This window comes from Panthera uncia, chromosome F2, assembly GCF_023721935.1.
Source record: "Panthera uncia isolate 11264 chromosome F2, Puncia_PCG_1.0, whole genome shotgun sequence".
NCBI lineage: Eukaryota > Metazoa > Chordata > Mammalia > Carnivora > Felidae > Panthera > Panthera uncia.
This window is the reverse complement of record NC_064812.1, coordinates 2,617,793-2,638,689: the sequence shown is the minus strand read 5'-3', so window position 1 is coordinate 2,638,689 and position 20,897 is coordinate 2,617,793. Positions and strand designations below refer to the sequence as shown.

Sequence of the window (20,897 nt, the reverse complement as noted above, 5' to 3'; positions counted from 1 at the left end):
AAGATTCCCTCCCGGCCTGAGAGTTCTGGGCCCATCTACAGCTTCCCACCCAGTGCCCTGGGATGGGCAGGAGAGGAAAGCAGGGTGGAGGACAAATGAGGAGGCTCTTGGTGCTGCAGCCCAGAACATCTCAGCTTCTGCAGACATTCCAGGAGTCGACGTCAGCTCAGCTCGGCCTGCACTGTTAGGGCAGTGCCGGGGGCCCACCACACCGAGGGCACCCGAGCGGCTGCACGCGGTAAGCAGTCAGCTACCCACGGGCAGGGGAGAGGGAGGGAGAGGGAGAGGGAGGGGGAGGGGGAGGGGAGGGAGAGGGAGGGAGGGAGAGAGAGAGAGAGAGAGAGGAAAGGGAGAGCGAGAGCAAAGGGCTTCAGGGATCCTCCCGCAGCAACTACCTCTGCAGCTGGAAGGCACCGAAGGCAGGTGGCGATGGAGACACGGGCCAAGTCCCACGTAGGCGCCAGCCAGGAGACCGAGTGCACCACGTGTGCAAACCCGACTCCCTGCTCCAGGAGGGTGGGTGGGCACTGGAAAGAGACAGCCCCAAATACTGGTACTTCACACAGCGGCTCAGTAAGCCCAAGCCCTGCACACAGGCCTCTAGGTGCGGGGTTTCAGCTGCCAATCGCAAATCCGCTCCTCTCCCGCACATGTCACAGGACAAGAAGGAAAAAGTCAGACAGGATGCTTTTGTGCTGATCTTAACAGTACGGACTTGCTTTAACGACGGCTGAAGTCACATTTTCTTCACTGGCTTTTAACTACGCCTATGAGCACTTTACCCTGAAGTTCAATTATGACAGTGACCTTCAATTATGACAGTGACCTGCCACAACTCACTGAGAATACAGAGCTCTGTGATCTATGAAGGAAGAGTCCCTGAAGGGAGCCCACGACCACAGGGGAAGACGCTGCACAGGCAGGGTCTGGGACCCTGGGACCAGGGGGCGGGTGGCGCTTCAGCCGCGGGAGGAGGGGCCGTGGCTCCGCGGGCGTCAGCCCAGCTCGTGCCGGCTGGCTCCGCAGGCTGGCTGGCCAGCTCAGGAGAGAAGGGCCGGCTCATGGCACGCCCCCGCCATCAGGATGGAAAGTTGGCCCGAGCCAGAGAGGACGTCTGGTGTCTATAAAAATGTTCCTCCCAGGGGAGCCTCTGCAAGCAGAGACTCTGAGAGACTTTCATTCTTTTCCTTATTTGCCACTCCGAAAAATATGCCGTTCGTCCTATTCCGAAATGCAATACGGGTCAAAACCTCCTACAGAGAATAGTGACCCAAAGAAAAAGGTCACCAGATCCAAAATATTTCTCATTTGGCCAGTGGCCCAAAGAAACTCTATTCTGTTTACTTCGTTACTCTCCTGGGGGATAAAAGCCTAATCCAATACACCAAGTGGGCCCATGTTTGTCCAAATTCTGCAAAGAAGGCGGGACACTGGCCGCTTCTCCCTGCCTCTGGGGGGGGGGGGGTCCTCCTGGGTGCTAACCCCTCCCCTCCCCCAGGGACTCTACTCTGTCCCCACCGCGGCCTCACGCGGGAGAAAATAACCAGCCATTGAGTGTCTGTCCCACGTGTCCACCCCAGCCCCCGCAGCCCAGCAAGGCTAACCAGAGACAACGCGTGACCCGCAAAGGCCTGCGCAGACCAGAAGTGGGCTGAAAGTGGGGCTCGGGGTCTGCCGGCTCCAGAGGGGGCTTCTCTCCCCATCGCAGGACGGCGCCCAGCATGGCCCAGTCAGTGCGAAGGGGCCATCGGCCCCTGCCTGCCTCAGGTGGTCCTCGGCCTGAGGTCCTCTGTCAGGGCAGCCGCCGAACAAGGACCCACCCTCATCATCTTTGCAGGCCGTCCTCGGTCACCGCACCTCAAAGGCCTCCCTCTCATCCTGAGCGCAGAGCTCCCGCCTCTGGCCGCAGCCAGCCCTTGCCTGCGCTGGAACGAGGCAGCCCCCCGCTTTCCTCCCCAGTGACACCGTCCCTTCAACCTCCAAACCAGTATTGCCCCCAGGAAACGAGGACCAACGAGACCAGATGGAGGCAGAAACGGGATGCGCCACGGAAAGCCCACGACAGAGGCTGCCCCGGAACTCCGAGACAGCAGAGGAAGGAGCAGCTAAGCGCATGCATTCGTACACACTTCCTGGGGCCCACCCCGAACCGAGCAGCTTTGCAGGCCCAGGATGTTTGCAAACGCGAGATTTGTCTTTCTGCAGAGAGTCTGTGAAGATGCCAAATAATGAGTTTTAGCAACAATCCCAGATGCAGTACCCTTGACGCTTCTGGAACCACCCTTGGACATCAGTCCTCAAGCTGGGCATCTTGAGGAAGAACAGACACTGCTGCTTAGGAAAACACCAAGGTGTCAGCAGGAGGGGAGGGTCCCATGGAGGGAGGGTCCCCTGGAGGGAGGGCACTGGGGGTCCCTCAGGCCAGTGCCCTGGGATTCCATGGTGACTATGTACCTGGCACGGGGACGCAGACGCGCTGGCTTGGGTGGGCCGCCACTCGCTGGGGAGGCCAAGGAGATCCTCCCCCTTCCTGGGCGAGAGGTGCCTCAAAGACAGGCGCAACTCCAGCTTGTGGGGAGCCCCTGCACCAGGACCCCCAACATCTCTGCCTGTGGCCCCACCCAGCTCCCAAGGAGGTGGGGGTTGGAGCTCACTGATCCCTCTAGAAATAGGGGACTTGGGACCACAAAAGGAGGAAGGGCAGTGGTTTATGCCCATCGGCCATCCCTTACGGAGGCCTGGCCTCTGCAGCCCAGGAAAGACACGGTCCGAGAGGCGGCCCTGCGGCGCACCTGCTGGAAACAGACCAAGCAGAGCGAGGGAAGCATGCAAACCCGCACGTATATCTTTCTTGTACCTTCAAAGGTGCCTCTTCAACACACTCCCTACTTAAGCCACCTTAAGTCTTCTCCAGAATCAGGCGAGCATCATCAGAGTAACAGTTACAGTTCCAAAGCGAGCGTTTCCCCATCAGGGCACATTTAAAAGAGCATGACCCCAAGGCCACTGCGTGACCCCGGGAGGGTCACTCACCTCTCCAGGCCATGAGCCAAGCGGCAAGGCACGAACCAAGCACCTGTCCCTTCTCGTCCGCTTCCACGAGCTGCGATCCTACAATTTAAAACCGTGCACCAAGGGCGGTATCATCGCAGAAGCAAGGCCTGCAGGGCCGGCAGGAAGCCTGTAATAGACAGGCTATAAACTCAACACACCTCACTCTGTCTTCAAGACTAATTTTAACAGGGAGAAGACATAACCACAGCTAACAAACCTTTCCTTGCGGATATGATTTACAGCATCGTGACTCAGCGGCCCTGACTGCCTGAGAGGTGAGGTCACCTGGAGGCACGGAGGTGTTTTCACAAGGCAACAACCTACACCTACACACGGGGCAGGGAGAGCGGGCCGCTGCCATCCCCACGCTCCCCCCTCCGGGGTCCTTTGACACCCCCTCATTAACACTTCATGGCACATGTGGATTTCCAAATTCCTTCCAAGGAACGTTCCCACGGCCAGGCTGGCCTTTCTGGCCTAGCTGGTTGATCAGCCAGTTAAAGGCGGTTAGCTACAAATATGAAGGTTCCTGATGGGATCTGTTGAAAGAGGTTGTCCTTTCGGGCATCTGGCGAGTCTAGTGACAAAAACATGTAGGCCAGAAAGGGCCACCGTGCCCCTTTTGCCCACCACCCCCCTCAAGGGCTGCCACAGGTGCACCTGCCACAGGTGCCACAGGTGTCCACGCAGGGCCAAAGGCCACTCAGCCGGGGGCGTCTGGCACCCTGGTGTTCAGACCGGCGAGCAGACGGCACGGCCAGCATCTCCAGCAGCTACGGCACCAGCAGCCAGCCGCCCGCAGGCCTCCCTGGGCACAGGGCACAAGGCCCTAACTCCCCCAAGTTTCTCTCACCCCCTCCTGCCTACACGTGGCTCACACCACGGCTACTAAGCCCGGGCGGCCTCAGCAGCTCCTTTTGACCACCATCTCGGCCGCCCCCCTCCCCAGAATCCCAACTCTCCCGGCCGGATCCTGACTTCCTCTCCCAGGCAAGTCCCTCACCCCAGGCTAGCGCCCCCACCGCACAAGGGGCCCACCCAGCTCACGCACACGAGGGACCAACAACAAGCAGAGACCGCGGCCACCAGAACCTCCTGCTCTCATTCTGTCCACAACCCCTCTGACCATGCTGCACCTGCCAGGACAAGCCCCGGGTGCCCCCCCCCCCCCCCCTCCCCCCCGCTCGCCCTGGCCCTACCCCTCCACACAGGAGTGGACCACCTCCGAAATTCCAACTTCCCCTGCTGGATCCCACCCCCTCTCTCTCGGGGACTTCCAAGTCTCTCTGCAGACACTGCCATCAGCAACTGTTTCGTATAGGACAAGGATAAAACCAGCTCCAAGTCCTTCCTACCAGCCAGTTCCGACCCCAGAGGCCACACAAACATGTACTTCCTGAGCCCTCGTGACAGGCCGACACAGGGACTCCTATCATTAGCCCCAATTTATAGGTGAGGGAGCTGCAGCCACCAAGTCTGGTGTCCAGAAGATGCAGCACTGGGGGGGGAGGGGGGGGGGGCGCGGGAAGGACACAGCGGATGTGGGGCAGCAGCCCGGCCACGGCCGCTTCAGCCCAGGGCAAGGTCACTGCTAGGCTGGGAAAAGCGGTGGGGACCAGAGGAGACACAAGAGTGCCATTCTGGTCTTGATTTCTGAAGGGAACCCTCCTTGTCCAAACAAAGCTGGCAGGCAGGCAGGCAGCTGGACAGACCCTCGGCCGTAACCCGGAGAAGCTGGCGGTGATGGGCCGTCCCAGGCTAGGAGCGCGTGCCCACGTGGGACCTGTGGCTCCACAGAGGGCCGCGCTTGTTTCTTTTAACCAAAGAAACTAAAACCTAGCCTGATTAAAGTCCCTGCTTTGAAACAGTCTTTTACTGGGGCGCCTGGCTAGCTCAGCAGAGAATGCGACTCTTGATCTCGGGGTGGTGAGTTCAAGCCCCACACCGGGTATAGAGATTACTTTTTTTTTTTCAACGTTTTTTTATTTATTTTGGGACAGAGAGAGACAGAGCATGAACAGGGGAGGGGCAGAGAGAGAGGGAGACACAGAATCGGAAACAGGCTCCAGGCTCCGAGCCATCAGCCCAGAGCCTGACGCGGGGCTCGAACTCACGGACCCCGAGATCGTGACCTGGCTGAAGTCGGACGCTTAACCGACTGCGCCACCCAGGCGCCCCGAGATTACTTTTAAAAATGCAAAGACGTACAGGCGCCTGGGTGACTCAGTCGGTTGGGTGTCCAACTTCGGCTCAGATCATGATCTCAGGGTTCATGGGTTCAAGCCCCGCGTCGGGCTCTGCACTGACAGCTCAGAGCCTGGAGCCTGCTTCGGACTCTGTCTCCTCCTCTCTCGGCCCCTCCCCTGCTTACACTGTGTCTCCCTCTCAAAAATTAAATAAAAACACATAAAAAAAAACCCCAGCAAAGACATAAAAAATAAATAAGACAGGCCTTTACTTCACTTTCCACACATGACACACGACCACTAGAGAAACGTGTAAGTTACACAGATGATATGTGCCTCATGGCCTCCCGCTTAGACCGGATTCTAATCTTCAGGGCTGCAGGCGGGGTTAAGAGATTGCTGAGTATCACCAGTAACTCTTCATATACTAAAGCCGCATTCTCTTCATTTGAAGAGTACGGGGAGGCGCTTCTATAAACAGATGGGACTCGGGACTCTTCCCAGATTAGAAGAGATGGGCTCGGGGCGCCTGGGTGGCTCAGTCGGTGGGGGTGTCTGACTCTCGATCTCGGCTCAGGTCCCGATCTTACGGTTCGTGGGCTGAGGCCCCGAGTGGGCTCTGCACTGACAGCGGGGGGCCTGCTTGGAATTCTCTCTCTCCCTCCCTCTCTGCCCCTCCCCTGCTTGCACATGTGTGCGCCCTCCCTCTCAAAATAAATAAACATCAAAAAGAGAAGAAGATCTGGGCTGTTCTGCCAAGCAGCCGGCCGCCCCCACCGGTCCTGGCTCCGGGGGAACCAAGTGGCCACGTGCCAGAGAGCCCTGCGGGGTCCCCGGGGGGCTGTGGCCTCTGCAGAGAAAACAGGCAGCTGGGCAAGAGTCAGGGCAAACCAGGCCCCTTGCCGACCCCCCAGCTCCCGTGAACCAGGAGGCAGCCAAGCACCTTCTCAGCCAGGCGGGCCCGAGGCACCAAGAAGGGTCCGGAGATCTCCTGGCGCTGTGGCTTCAGACTGTCGATCACAGGTTCCCTAGGAAACATTGTTCCTCAGGTCAGTGAAAATGAGCTAGTGGAGAACGTAAACCCAGACGGCTACAAGTCCCTCCGGGGGAACTTTAAGTAAGCGTAACACGTATCACGCCGTCACCTTATACTGCACAACTTACTACATGCAGCAGACCTTGTGCTTGGGTCTATCGCATACACCGCTGAACGAAGAACACCTATTACGACCCGACCCGCTTTACCGTAACAGGTACGTGAGGTACGTACCACATCGTGACATAACAGCACACCCTGTGCGACGAATACGTACTCCGGAGTCCAGAGCACTGTCCACCCCATGGCGGACGTCTGGCCAGGGGTGAACTACAAGTGCAGACCCCGGTCCAGCCCGGCGGGCCCTCTGCAGGTGGCACAGGCCGCAGGCCGGCCCGACCCTTCCCCCTGGGCTCGGCCCAGGGGCAGGACTCCCAGCCAGCCACCGCCAGGTCCGATCTCCACGTGACACCGCTGAACTCTTCCGGACGACCTTGACTTGACCCTCACTGCTAATTTTAACTACCCTACATCTCCCCACAAAGTAAACTGGAGCACCCCACTGTCACCATCGCAACAGACTCCAGCCGCCACTCTGGACGGCAGAATGCCATCAGGTTCCCAGACTCACTGGTGCCTGAGACAGACGCCCGAGTCCGCAGGCACCGCTCATCCGGGTCACAGCGAGGAAACGCGACAAGCCACCACCCTCGGGGTTGCTCTCCGCACACTCCTCCGGGAGAGACCAGCCCACGGCCAGCCGGAGCCATCTGCCCGGTTCCAGAGCCTCCAAATGCAGAGTCTCAGGCTGACTGCCGGCCAAGCAGCCCGCTCTCAGGACTCCACACAGCCCAGGCACAGCCTCAGCTCCAAACAGGGCTTCCTTAGCTGAGGCCCAGAGACGGGGGCGCTGACCAGGATCATCATGGATGGGTGTTAGGAGATCCCTAAAGTATATACAAAATGCTGTCTTTCCACCCGATTTTCAAAGGAATTCATGACCCCAAAAGGGTGGAGCAGTGCCCCAGTTAGCAATGGGGGAGGAGGGAAGTAACCATGGTCACATAGCTGGTTAAAGAGATTTTTGTTGTGACAGAGTGTATCAGCTTTTCATAATTTTTATTTTTTAATTTTTCTATTTATTTTTGAGAGAGAGAGCACACAAGCGAGCGCACCCCCCCCCCCAGCAGGGGAGGGGCAGAGAGAGGGGGAGACACAGAATCTGAGGCAGGCTCCAGGCTCTAAGCGGTCAGCATAGAGCCCGACGCGGGGCTCAAACCCATGAACCGCGAGACCATGACCTGAGCTGAGGTCGGCCACTTAACCGATGGAGCCAGCCAGGCGCCCCTATTTTTTTATTTTAGAGTACACAGGCAAGCAGGTGAGGGGCAGAGGAGTAGAGAGACACGGAATCTTAAGCAAGCTTCACATTCAGCACAGAGCTCAACTCGACCCTGGGATCACAACCTGAGCCGAGATCAAGCATTACACGCTCAACTGAGACCACCCGGGCGCCCCTACTTACCGTAATTTTTAAAGTCAGCCTTCCCCTTTAGAGTTTCCATTAGAATTAACTGAACAGTTTAGGTTCATACAGGGCGGGGGGGGTGGTAAAGGACAGATAAAAACAAAACTAGAAAGATGAATTCTCAGTTTAGGGAAAACTATAAGGGCCCAGTCCAGACAATTTCCCAGAGCTCACCACACATTCGGTGACATCAGAAAGTAAAGATCAAACCACACAGTTTCTAGAACTGGTCCTCAAGGAATGGACCGAAGTATGAACAAGTAAGGGGACCGTCCCTCTGTCAAGCAGGCCGTGCTGTCTGAAGTCGAGTCCTAAATAAATGTTACTTACTTGGCTCGCTAGGGTGATAATGAGCTTGTTTTGAACCTCCTGTATATGGTGTTAGCTCATTCATTTTCAAAAGTAACCCAGGACAGACAGAGCTGGGGAAAGACTGAGCAAGAAAAAACAGGTCAGCAAAACACTGCTCTCACGTTTCATAACCAAAACACAAGCCAGGCTCCAGATAAAACCTTACTCTGACCTGCACGTTGCATTTAGACAAGGGGTCCGGGTATCACCTCTCTCCTTCGGATCCAGAGTGCAGCGGTGCTCCTTCTACCGTGTCTGGCTCTGGAGCCAGCTGCACGGACACCCCATCTCACCAAGGCCCTCCTCCCTCACGGCCGCTCACCGTGCTCCCACCGTGCACAGGACTGATGCAGTCCAGACTGCCCTCAAGCTGCTTCGAGGCCACCCGGCAGACAGCGGGAAACCAGCAACCCCAGGAAAAGATTAACTGGCACAGGGGGTGCCTGGGTGGCTCAGTCAGTGGAGCAGCTGACTTCAGCTCAGGTCACGATCTCACGGTCCATGGGTTCGAGCCCCACGTCGGGCTCTGTGCTGACAGCTCAGAGCCTGGAGCCTGCTTCAAGTTCTGTGTCTCCCTCTCTCTCTGCACCTCCCCACTTGTATTCTGTCTCTATCTATCTCAAAAATAAACACTAAAAAAAAATCTTTTTCAGATTAAGTGGCATGGGCCACTTTCTGGTCACATGTACCAGGATGGTCACAGCTGCACCCTGGACTCAGCAAAGCCCACTCAGCCTGGGTTTCTCAGCTATGCTGGGCAACTCAGTTTCTCCCTTCTGCCACCTTACAAAGACCCCAAATTCCCATAAAGCCACAGGCATCGGCTCCCACCAAACAGGGAACCGTGGCAGGCGGCTGAAGACCACGCATCCACGCATGCTCCACCTCGGTGACCACGCGGAAGAGCAGTGGCAGGTGCGGTGAAGACGCTGGCCTCCCGGGCTCCCGCCCTGACTGGCCGGCATCGGCTGGCCACAGACAGCCACCACCTCCCCTGCAGCCCCCGGGTGCAGGTGCCCCTGTGCCTGGGGGGGAAGGCTTCCAGCTGCGGCCAGGCCCAGGGTGGGGTGTCACCTCCCTTGCCGGTGTCCCTTAACCCTGCCCACCCCTCTGTACGGCCCTAACGCTCATCACTCTACTTGCGATGCCCATCTGGTTCCTGCAAACAGAAGGGCACAACAGATACGGCGGCCAATACCCTTCTGTGACGGGGACACACAGGCTCGTTCAGTCGCGGGGGAGGAAGCAGCTGGCAATGATAACACTATCACCTCTGGGTAATTGCGAAGGAGTGACTCAAGAAGATCATTCTCGATGCATCATAAAATCAAGACTAGAGCCATCGGCCTTGAAACAGTTTCTCGGAGGCAAGACGGGATGTGTGAGCGGATTCCAGACACTCCAGACAAGAGGCCTGCAGGCCGAAGGGCCCAAACTACACATGAATCACCAAAACGGGTTTCAGACGCCCAGAGGTGCAGTTACTCGGGGACAGTGCAAAGAAAATGGAATTGAAAGGCAACGCCACGCTGACTGGAAGTGTGGGCTCTGTTTGATGCAAATGAGTAACTCACGGTGTAGACGGCAGGGTGGGTAGTCGACTTACACCACACCCCACAAAATGCGGGCGAGATGCGACATCCAAAGCCCCCTGCAGACAGCCTGATGCGGGGCTCAGCTCAGAGTGTGGGGGAAGGCACAGTTAGGTTGGGAATTAATACTACACGAATAAAAGCCTTGCAATTGGGGAAAAGAAAAAAAAAAGATCTAGACAAGATCTTCCCGGGGTGAAAATCTACGAAAAGACGTGAGCAGGAATAGTTTAGAGCTTAGGACCAGCCGGTGGCAAAGAGCCAGCCGGGGAGGACGCTGCCAGCCAGGAGCAGGAGGGTCCGGAGCCCACGGGCCAGCCCTGGGGTCACAGCCCTTGCAACGAAGTCCACCGCCGGCAGGGTACTCGGGCCTCAGAGACCGAGGTGCACGGCCAGGGGTCAGCGGCTGCAGGTCTGGCACACGGTTAAGAGCTCCTCAGTCCTCACGATAAGAGGACGGATCAGAGTGGGGAGAAGGGCCCGTTCGGACCCGCCTCAAAGGCTCCGAGGGCTTCCGGGAATCTACGGGGTGCCGGATGCTCCTCGGGGCCGGGCAGCACTGGAGAATCACCTCCTAGGTCATGGCTAGCTGAGCATCTCCCAGGGGCCGCCCCACACCCAGGCCTCTCCCTTAATCCTGTGGCACTCCGAGCGGCCTCAGTTCACAGGTGAGGGCCGGGAGCCGGGAAGCGGCAGGTAACGGACCCAGGTCACCTCGCCAGGTCTGCCAGGCTCCACGCTGGCTTTCCACATGGCCTTCGGGATCCAAGAAATCCAGAGGTCTATCTTCTGCTGGCATAGGGTGCTGGCATCCCACGGAGGGAAGCAGGAACAGGCCACAAAACGGCATCCGTGGGTGAAGCCCTGACTGGTACAGAGGCCGCAGGTCGGGGTGCAAGGGAGACCCAGGAGGTAGTGGGGAGCAATGCTCAGAAAACTCGGCCCAGGAGCGCGGACCTGCTACAGAAGGCGTATGGGTGCTCACGGGGCTTCCGGACACTCCCAGGCTACCCTGCTCCTCCGGCAACTTAAGGCGCAGACCCATGACCGTCACACCCGGCTCTGGGTAGGGACCCTGGGGCTCACAGGTTAAGGAGCAAGTCACAAGTGGGGGCAGCAGGTCCAATCTCTGCAGGACCCGGCCAGCTCGCCGCTCCCAGCCTCAGCTTCCTCACCTGCAACCAGCTGTTCTGGATGGCCCAAGGGCGCACAACCAGAACTCCTAGGGTCACAGCTTTCCAGTTATGTGACCTGCGGCTAGTTCCCTGATCCCATCAATAAAGACAAGGAGATCTCCTTTTCAAAACGGAGATAACTCACCACGGCGCTGCTTTCAGTCCAAATGTTATCGGGGGGCTGTGTGCCCAACTACGGGACACTGGGCAGATGGAAGTCTCAGCGGGACACTTCGAGCCCCTCCTACCTCTTATCTTGCAGTGGAGTCCCCAAGAGGCTGGTCTGGAGCACCCAGCTCCCATCAGCGGCCCCTGCGGGTGCACACAAAGGTGTGGGCCGCACCGGCTTCGACCAGCAGCCGCAGCTCCACCGGCCCTCCCTGGGGGGCTGCCCAGAAACTCGCCCCGGGGAGGCCGGAAAGCGGCCGGGCAGGGCAGGAGCCAGTCCATCTGCAGCCACGTGTACCTCGACGGAGGAGGCACTAAAGGCAGCTCCTCGTGCCAGGGACCAAGCCACAGCCAGCAGGGCGCTCGCACGGATGCCACGCAGGGCCCACGGCCCAGGCATCGAGCTGCGACACCCCTCCTAGGCCGAACGGCTCCTGGAAGAGTCCAAGGACTCCACACAAGCCAGCAGTGCACCTGGGGCCCCCCGCAGCCCGGCCCCGGCTCGCCGGCTCTGGCACAGGGCCCCCACCCCCTCCCAGCAGTCCTTGGCTGCCTGACCCAAGTGCGGCTGTCACTTCACAGCCTCGGGCCCCAACAGTCAGGCTTTGTTTCTTCCTAGGACAGTTAAAAGGGCCTCCACCTCCAGGAAGCCCTCCCTGAGGAGCCACGCGTGAGGGTGGTGATAATTATCTTTCATGTTGGACGGGCCTTAGATCGTCACTCTTGTCTCCATATTATTCTTCAGCTGTCACCTCTCTGCTAGGCTAAAACTGCTTATGCGTCTCCCACTGTCCCCCGTACATTTGCCAGCAGAGAATTCAGTCAGCAGCTAGAATCTCAGGCGGGCCCCAAAGAGCTCTGGGCCTCGGCCTTCTCATCTGTGAAGCAAGGAAACCACTGCTTCTATGCAGAGCAGTCAAGAAAATTCACAAGTGAACTCTGGGCGGCACAGAAGCTGGCCCACGGCGCGCACTCCCAGGTCCCAGGTGCCTGTCCAAGACAGACGTCCGTGGGATCCCCTGGGGTTGCAACGACTCCACCAATGCACAGGGAGGACAGCCAAGGCCCAGGCACGACAGAACTCAAAGCACAGTGCCTCTGGGGTCTCACGGGGACTCAGTTCAACAGAACTAATCATTTGAGTCCCCCCAAGTTTACCACACTCTCCTGGAAACATGCCTGCTGAGCAATGGCTTTAGGAAGTCCAGATTCTTCTTCAGATTCTCCCCCATACAATCCATTTGGTGTTTTAGAAAGTGGGAACATCATAGCGGTTTCCTGCCCCTCGACTGGGTTCTGAAAGCCAAGTGCACCCGGACTCCCACCAAAAGGGACTGGGATGCCGCCGAGCAGCGAGGACCTTCCTCAGCCTCACGGCGAAGCCATCTGGCCGGGGAGCTGGCGGTGCCGTGGGGCGGCAGGCCTGGGATCCCGGTCCCCGTGTGAGGGGCTCCAGGCCGAGGCAGGACTACGTGGGCAAAATAAATCCCCAGACGGGCAAGCTTCTGAGGGGATCAGCAGGAAGTCCCTATTAAAGTTGTAAATTCTTCTCAAAAACCATATCAGAAGCAGGCAGAAACCACACGGCCCGCATCTACTTGGCTCCCACTCTCCCACAGACCCACAAGATTTAATCAAAAACCTATTTGAACTTCACAGCCACAAACTGACACCATCCACGGGACTCTTATCGGCACACACACACACACACAGCCTCACTTCTGCAGAGGTTGTTCAAACGGTCAGCAATTAACCAAGGACGGATAACCGGCCCGCACAGGTGCTTCCTTTCACCTGCATCTTCCGGGCAGGTGTGGAAAGCGCGGTCTCTTCTCAGTTCACCTGGTTAGTTCGCTTGCAAACACGGTCCGGGCGCCTGGGGGGCTCAGTCAGTGGAGTGTCCAACTCTTGGTTTCAGCTCAGGTCATGATCTCACCGTTCGTGAGTTCAAGCCCTGCATTGGGCTTCGCGCTAACAGCGCGGAGCCTGCTTGGGATTCTCTCTCTCTCTCTGCCCCTCCCCTGCACTCTCTTTCTCTCAAAAACAAATAAATAAAATTTAAAAAGAAGCCCCCCCCCCAAAAAAAAACACGGTCCTGATTTTATCTTGCATTTGATTAGCGTTAAACACCATCTCATGTATGAAAAGTGACCGATATTTTACATACACTAGTGAAGACGAGACACCTCAAACTGCAAAAACATACACTCCTGACACACCCGTAAACCCCGCTTTTCATCTGGGTGGGGGCGCGCCACAGCTTTGGGGCTCATGGCGCTGCATGGGAGACCTATGGGCCCCGTGTCTCGTGGGTGGGTTCCAGGGTTCGCCCCCAGGCTCAGCCACTTACTGTGTGTCTTTGGGCAACTTACTTAGCCTCTCTGTGCCTCCTTCTCCTCTCTGTAAAATGCAGGTAATGACAGACAGCCCCGACTGGGTTTTGCAGACAGAGAATGAGGCTGAGTGTTCTGCACAGGACCTGGCCTTCTGGATGTTTCTCAGGGCCTGTTAAGTACCAGGAACAAGCACTCATTATGCTCCACAGATCACAACACACACACTGAAGCTCAGGGCAGTGGGTAGCTTCTGGGCCAAGGTCACAAAGCCAGGGATGGCCCAGCCCTGGATGTTAATGGTCCCTGCACCCCGAACAACGTGGGGCTCGAGGACATTTCCGCTGCAGAGTAAAAGGCATAGGGCCCCTCCCTATCCTCTTAAGAATTAAAAACACTTTAGACATCTGAATAATTCAAGGATGAGCTAAACACACTTCAAACGGCCCTAAGCTTCCCTTCGGCTTGCCCGTCCCGCTAGGCTTGCCGAGCCCATGCTGGCAAAGCAAAGTTCAAGCCGGCCTCAACTGCTTACTCCACCCCTAACACCAAATCAGAGCTCCTTCGTTCGCATGGGCGCCCTGAAGGGCAGAGGCCACCTCGGCCATCGGGCCAGGCAGCTCTGGCTCCGTCCAGCAGAGGGTGGCGGTGTGCAGGGCCTGCCGGAGAGAGAGAGGGCTGCGTCCTCCAAGCTTCCCCTGCAAATGGTTTACACAAGCGATGCAAAGAACCACTAGCAGCTCCTCTGTGACTCCAGTCTGTGCAGCACGACTGGCTGGGTGTAGACGGGCATCTGAGTCGGGCCCCAGGAGACAGGCAGTGTTTCCAGAACTGAATCCCCCCACGCAGGGTCACCTCTGGCCTTCAGCAACACAAATCTTTCGTTTAGCCTTTGTTTTACGAGCCGAAACCCTGATTTCAGGCTCAAGGCTCAAAATGCTAGGGAAGTGTAAACAAGGGTTTGTGCTTGAGAGATCAGTGGAGGGTCCCCGTGACGGATGTCCCACCCTGTGTCCACCGGGGCAGGTCTGGTGCGCTGCCTAGCCCAGCACTACTCCTCACTGCTTACAGAAACCACAGGGTTCCTAGAACACAATCTGGAATTAGCTCCTTTCTGCCCTTATCCCTAAGAACAAAGACGCGGCCTCACAAACCGAGGACAGGACTTGTCCCCAAATATTTACAAATCCAAACTCGTGGGGAAGCATTCTTAACTGGATTCTTAACAGCCAGGCCCGAGGACAGGAGACAGATAAAACTTCAGGACGCACATTCCTGAGATCCAAGGAGCGAGGCAAGTGGCTTGCTTTCTTCCCCCCCCCCCCCCCCCCCCCGCCGCCGCCAACCCCAAAGCTGGATGAAGCCAGAGACCCCTTGTTTTTGGAAACTCCCTTCATGTCACAAAACCATCTTATAATACAAAGTTCTACAGCTCTCCATCCAAAGCATTTTTGGTCTCTGGGCTAACAATAGTGAATGCTTCTGCTTTGAGAGCATCTCCAGCCCAGGACTTTCAAACAGTCTGAGGAAGTCCTTGGGTCCGCCCAGGCCTCTCAGGGAGAGCCCCCCACACCTCTGCAAACCCCAGGTGGTCAGGTTCCTTGGCAACCCCGGGAGCCTCTCCCCCACCCCCAGGACTCTCACCCTAGAGGCAAGTCAACACCACCCTTCCCCTCCTCCCAGAAAGGAGCCCAGCACGGCAGGCTCACTGGATTCCTGCAGGACAAAAACCATTTCGGAATCCAAGGCCTGGCCAAGCAGTCTTTTCTGCTCCTAACACATCTTTCTGGAAAATTAAAATTTAACTCAAGGCACAATTCCATTAAGCTTAAAATTTAACCCAACCAAATAAAAATGCATTGCCGCTGACTGCAACACACACGTTCATGAGATGTATCATCTTCTGCCCTTTAACACATAAGTCCAGAAAACATGCAATTAAATATTAAAGTACACACGGATCAGCGCTTAACAGCGAAACGTAATGAAGCGGCAGATGCTCTTTACCCCTCCGTGCACTAAGCACCTTTGGGGTTCTCAGGTGGGGTGCCTTTGGGAGCCTGAGTCCACAGATCTCAGCGTCCCCAAGGGAACGGCCAGAATGGCCTGAGCCCTCGCCAGCGGGGGCAGCCCCAGCCTTCACAGGCTCCCTTCCTCCCAGACCAGCAGGAGTCACTCCTCCCTGGAATGTTCCAGCAGCAAGGGTGTGTACCAGGCACCAAGGACAGATCAGTAATTCCTTTTAACTGAGGCACTTCAAATGGACCCCCACCCAGATCATACCTTCCAATGTATTTTCATTTTGGGCATTCAGTAATTATGAAGATCAATGATACATTCATGCTTCTGTGGTTAGTTTTGTATCAGTAATTACAATGAGAAAAACTGCTTCTAGATGGGCTTAACAACAGCCTTCTGAGCACAGCAATGTTTTAAACCACAATTTATGTACACGTGTGTCACAAGCGTGAGGAACAATCAGTAAGACTTTCCAGTGTAAAAGCCTGTGACTTTAGAATAAAACTCCACGAGGGAAAGTGGAACAAACATCCTAGTTCGAGAGGAAAAGAACACGTACGCATTACAACTGTTCACAGTCTGCTGCTCCCGTTTTCTAAAAGGTGACCGTGGTCATCAAATCATTAGTGAATTTCATATCGGATACTTTCAAGAGCGGTACGATTGCAACTTAAAATGTCTACATTTACAATACTCCAAAAATGTTCTCTTTCTCAGCTATTTAAAATCAGCAATAATGGGGCGCCTGGGTGGCTCAGCAGGTTCAGAGTCCAACTCTTGCTACCGGCTCAGGTCATGATCTCACGGTTCCTGAGTTCGAGCCCCACATCGGGCTCTTTGCTGACAGAGCTTGGGGCAGAGAACAGAGCTGGCTTGGGACTCTCTCTCCCTGAAAACAAAATTCCAAAAAATCAGCAATAAAGTTCAATGTCAACTCAGAAACGTGCCCCTAGTTTTCATCAAAGTTATTTTACAGGGCATGAACAAAAAACTCCGAAGGTCTCGGCTACGAGGCAACCCAAGGCTGAAAGACCCAGAATTTAGGCAGCCACGTGCTCCCCACACCGCCCCCCCTTGTTACGTCCAGTGAACTCTGGCGAAACGAGTTCATCTCCGGTGTAGAGGTGGCAAAGCCCCTCCCCTCAAAATAACTGGTGGGAAAATATTTCCTTCCCATTTCAAACCAAACATCGTACTCTTTTGGATAAACAGATTTTGCCAGAGCAAGGACTAAATGGTCGGCAGCGAGAAGCGCGCCAGTTTTCTGGCCTGGCACTGACCGAGTGATGGCTCGATTTGTGCGAGTGACCCCTGCATCTGGACGCAGTTCCAACTCCTCTTCAGCAGCGATTTTAGGGGTTTGCTATGCATTCTGTGTTCAAGATCTTCCTTTCCCTACACTGGGAAGAATTCAGTTGCACGTCAGTTCAAATGGCCCCAGGATTCAGAGGCAGAACCCCGGGAGAGGCCCTCTGGCAAACTCTGAACACTCGCTCCGGGGCAGCCACACGGCAGAATCTCAGGTTAGGAGGTACTTTTAAGGAAAGCGCCCCTCGGGCACTGGTTCAGGAATGCAGTTTTCCTCTCTGCCAGCGAAATCCTTCCACAGGTTTGGGAGGATGAAAACATGGTCGAGACCGAACAATGCTTCCCTCACCTGGGCTTTGGGCCAAGCAGAGGTGGGCGGGCAAGGTAGCCCCGCTGAGTTAACTTGAAAAGGCTCTGCAAATCCCTTCGGCTGCAGGGGAGCCACCTCGCCCTCGCGGAGGCACCACCCCTGTGTCTGCCCTCGGGGGCAAGAACCCGGCACAAGGGCCACCTTCACTGGGGGGAGTTCCCTACTGATCGTTGTGTGACCCTGTGACCACCGTCTTACCCAAGGGTCCAAACTAGCCAAAACGACCTCAGAGCCCTCCTCTCCAGCTTCACGGCTGTGTTTCATTTCCCACAATCTCCCTCAAATGCCTGCCCGTCGGCTCCTGTGGGAGTGACATCGGCCCATGCACCGCAGCGGAAGGGCCACTGCGGGAACGCCAAGCTTAAAGCGAACTCGATCTGTGACACGAAAACAGTAAGTGGATTACGCTGTTGCCCTCGAAGTCTGTGGACGTTTTAATCTTCTTAAAATGTCTCCTCTAAAAGTCACTTGCCAAGGAAGGAGGTTCATAAACACCATTAGGCCCCCACTAAATGTTTCCAGTGTTACCGCTACCCCAACGGCAGCGGGTTGAAAATAGCTATTGTGCAGACCCGTGAACTCAGGACTTTTGGCAAGCTTCCTTCTGATTTAGGGCCGGGAAGCTTCCTTCGCGCGCAGTGAAAAGGTCCACAATCCCCCAGTTCGCTCCAAGTGCCTTATTTTACAAAGGCTTAGCATTTGATACCTTTATAAAGGAAAAAAAAAAAAAAAAAAGCCACTCCAAGCACATTTTGAAAGTTCCATGTTTAAAAAGATCCTTGTTCATTGATTTTGGTGGGGTAATTAAGCTAATCTAAACAAGGGGTCCTTGTCTGGGCGCCTGTGGGGGAGGTGCACGGGGGCCTGGCCTCTGCCTGTGAGCCCCCCTGCAGACACTGCCCCCCCCCCCCCCCCCCGGCTCCGGGGGTCCTCTCCCACCCCCTCCTTTCTATATGGCTGCTCCTCATCTGGGAGGCTTTTTCCCTCTGGTCAGATTTCCACTCAGCAAAGCTGAACCGCTCTCATGTTTCCTGGCCTAGAGTCGAGGCGGCCCTCCTAATGGAGTCTCCCTGAGTGCACCTTTGTCAACAGAACTGTGCTGTGATAAAGAAATCTGGGGAACCAGAGGAAACGGCTGTGCAGCAGCACCCTCACCAGGAACACGGCTTCCAGCGCATTCTGGCTCCACAGATTACAGACGGGGCTCTGCCAGGGGTGTTCCCGAGGAGGGCACTGGCAATTTGGGGTTGCCTGCCACCTACGGCGCTCACCAGCCACCCTGACCCTGTGCCAGGCCGCGAGGCTGTTAGTCACGAACCACCCCTAACGGCTACACGGGGCTGGGCTTCGGGGCTGGCAGGGTAAGCAGAAGAAGGCAGAGAGGGCAGAGGGTGCAGACGGGCGATAGGGACGAACGGGCACCACGGCCAGAAAATAATACTACAGCCCGGACCCCGGCGCAGCCGTCCGCTCTTCCCCCCACCGTCCCTCTGACAACACAGATAAAACCAGCCCAACGTCAAGCAACCTAATCGCTGGCCAAAATACCTTCTTGGACTGCCTGCCTCCACTGGGGATGGGGGAGCTGCCGTTGCCGCAGCCCCTCCCCCCTGCAGACCTGCAGGGCGGGATCTCCCGGCTCAGAGAGGGCAGGGCCCCATTCCCAGGCTCCTCCCGCCCCTCCCCAGCTCCCCTCCTCTCCAACAAGCAAAGTTGGAGAACACAGAGAGCCCCAGGATGTTAAAAGCTGCGAGCCACCTTGGAGCTCGAGCTCACCCGGTCCAATCTCTGCTCTGCTCTCAAGAGGCCAAGGCCACAGCCCTCATCTCTGCAAGGGAAGCAGGCAACTCACCGGCCCCAGGAGTGGGTGGGCAGCCTCCCTGGGGGACACCCAGGGCCACTAAAAAGCCACCACTAAATACCTAATATGCATTTCAAATGCATCTCAAAAGATCCATTTCTTTCTTTTACAGCTGCTGCCCACAAAAACAATTAGCCAGAATGGAGCCGAAATTCCCAATTTTTAAGACAACCTATTCCCCAGCCCCTCACCAGGGCGCACTAGAGATCCTGATCAAGTCCTGGTCCTTCCACCTGGGGCCTGCAAAGCTCCAGACTACCAACACTGCCACTCTTGAACTTCAGGCAGATTCTGCAAAATCTCTCCCAAGCCTTAAATAAACTCTTACTCTTTCCTTCAATAGCTAATTCAGACCTAGCTGAAAAGCAAGGAAATTATTCCTAATTTTTAAAAGAGGTTAGGGATTACTGTTTCTGATACCAACCATTAGTGACACTTCTTAATAAACCAATCCTCCAGCTTTTCATTTTCTTTTTTTTTTTTCCCCCAAGCACAAAACGGAGAGATGACAGACTTCCCCATGCCCTACCTGTCTGTCGATGGCCGGAGGGAGGGTGTGAGGCGGTCGTAGCGAAGGAAAAGTGCAGGGCACGTACACAGAACACTGGCAAGATCGTTTCCCCAGCGGAAACAGGCTTCGATTCTGACAATCATTTGACCCGACAACAACTGTTTTGGTCACTCACCTTCCAAACCCTCCTCCCTTCCCAGGATCTAGGACTAGGAGATGCCCCAATAACCAGGGGCTCCAAGGCCTCTTTTGCTGGAGTCAGCTGAGGTGTCCGATAGGGCTCGGTGGCTCAGTCTGACCCACGGTGCCCCCATTGGAAAAACAAAAAAATCTCACACTCCCTAGGAGATCAAGTGCCCCTTCCACCCCTTCCCACTCCTCCCTAGCAACCGCCCCCCCCCCGCCCCCACTTTCTAGAATCATTATGGATAGCTAACCAGGAGGCTGGGCTTTTCCCAAACCACCATTCCTCCCCGTTTTGATATACCTCCCCTAGAAAAGCCCTCAACTGGAAAGTGCTCCCCAACAACCCAATCAAGAGCAACACACCTTGGGAAGGAATGGGTTAAATTCGAGAGCTCCAGGAGGAGGGGTTGCTCGGGAAAAGGAAAGCGGTGCTGGGATGCGGAGAAATGTGCAGGGCAGGGGCTCTGGACCTGGATGCACAGATGCACCGGCCCCTCTCCTCCAGGGCCAAGCTTGGCCACAGGAAATAAAGGTGTCTTCAAAGGGACAGCCCGGAGGGCATGCACATAAGACAAAACACAGGCGCTGCCCAGGGGACAGCTTGGAGCCGGAGGTTTGGAACACCGGATAGGCGTGCTGGGGGCGCGTGTGTGCTTGGGGGGGGGGAGGGGGAGGAAGGCAGGCTGAGGCAGAGGGGACAGGGGCTGGACTCTCAGAAGTTAGGAAATAGATGTCAGGCCGAGGGGCCAGGACAGGGTCGGAACCGAGGGAGCGAGGCGCGAGGCTCCCTCTGGGTAGAGAAACCGGAGGAAATAGGGGGTGGGGGAACGCTGCGGAGCACGGGGGGGGGGGGGGGGGGGGGGAACCGAGTCCGTGATAAGGTGCGCACCGCGGGCAAGGGGGCCGGGATGCTCCAGGAGGCTTCTGGGACGGGAGCGACCAGAGGCAGGTGCAGCCCGGGGAGAGAAGGGAGGAAGCCGAGGATGGGGCGGGAATCCCGGCGGGAGACGCGCCTCGCCGGGGCCGAGGCGAGGGTGAGGGTCCCCTCCCCGGGGACGAGATGCCCGGGCGGGCTGGGAGCCGGACTAGGGGCTCGAGGCCGAGCCGCGCGGAGGTAGGGTGGGGAGGCGGGAAGCGGCAGGTGGCGGCGACCAGGTGCGGGGCCTGGGCGGCGGGCGGGAGAGGCGGCCGCTCACCTGTCTCCTCCGGCCGGGGCCGC

At 56.7% G+C, this 20,897-nt stretch overlaps 1 protein-coding gene across 1 annotated transcript in view; it reads right to left on the bottom strand.

Annotated features, from left to right (window-relative positions):
* Positions 1-20,897, bottom strand: part of SLC45A4 (solute carrier family 45 member 4) — an 80,274-nt gene extending 59,377 nt beyond the window's left edge. The window contains 1 exon segment of the mRNA XM_049633447.1: positions 20,875-20,897. The gene's annotated coding sequence lies outside the window, so the exon portion shown is untranslated.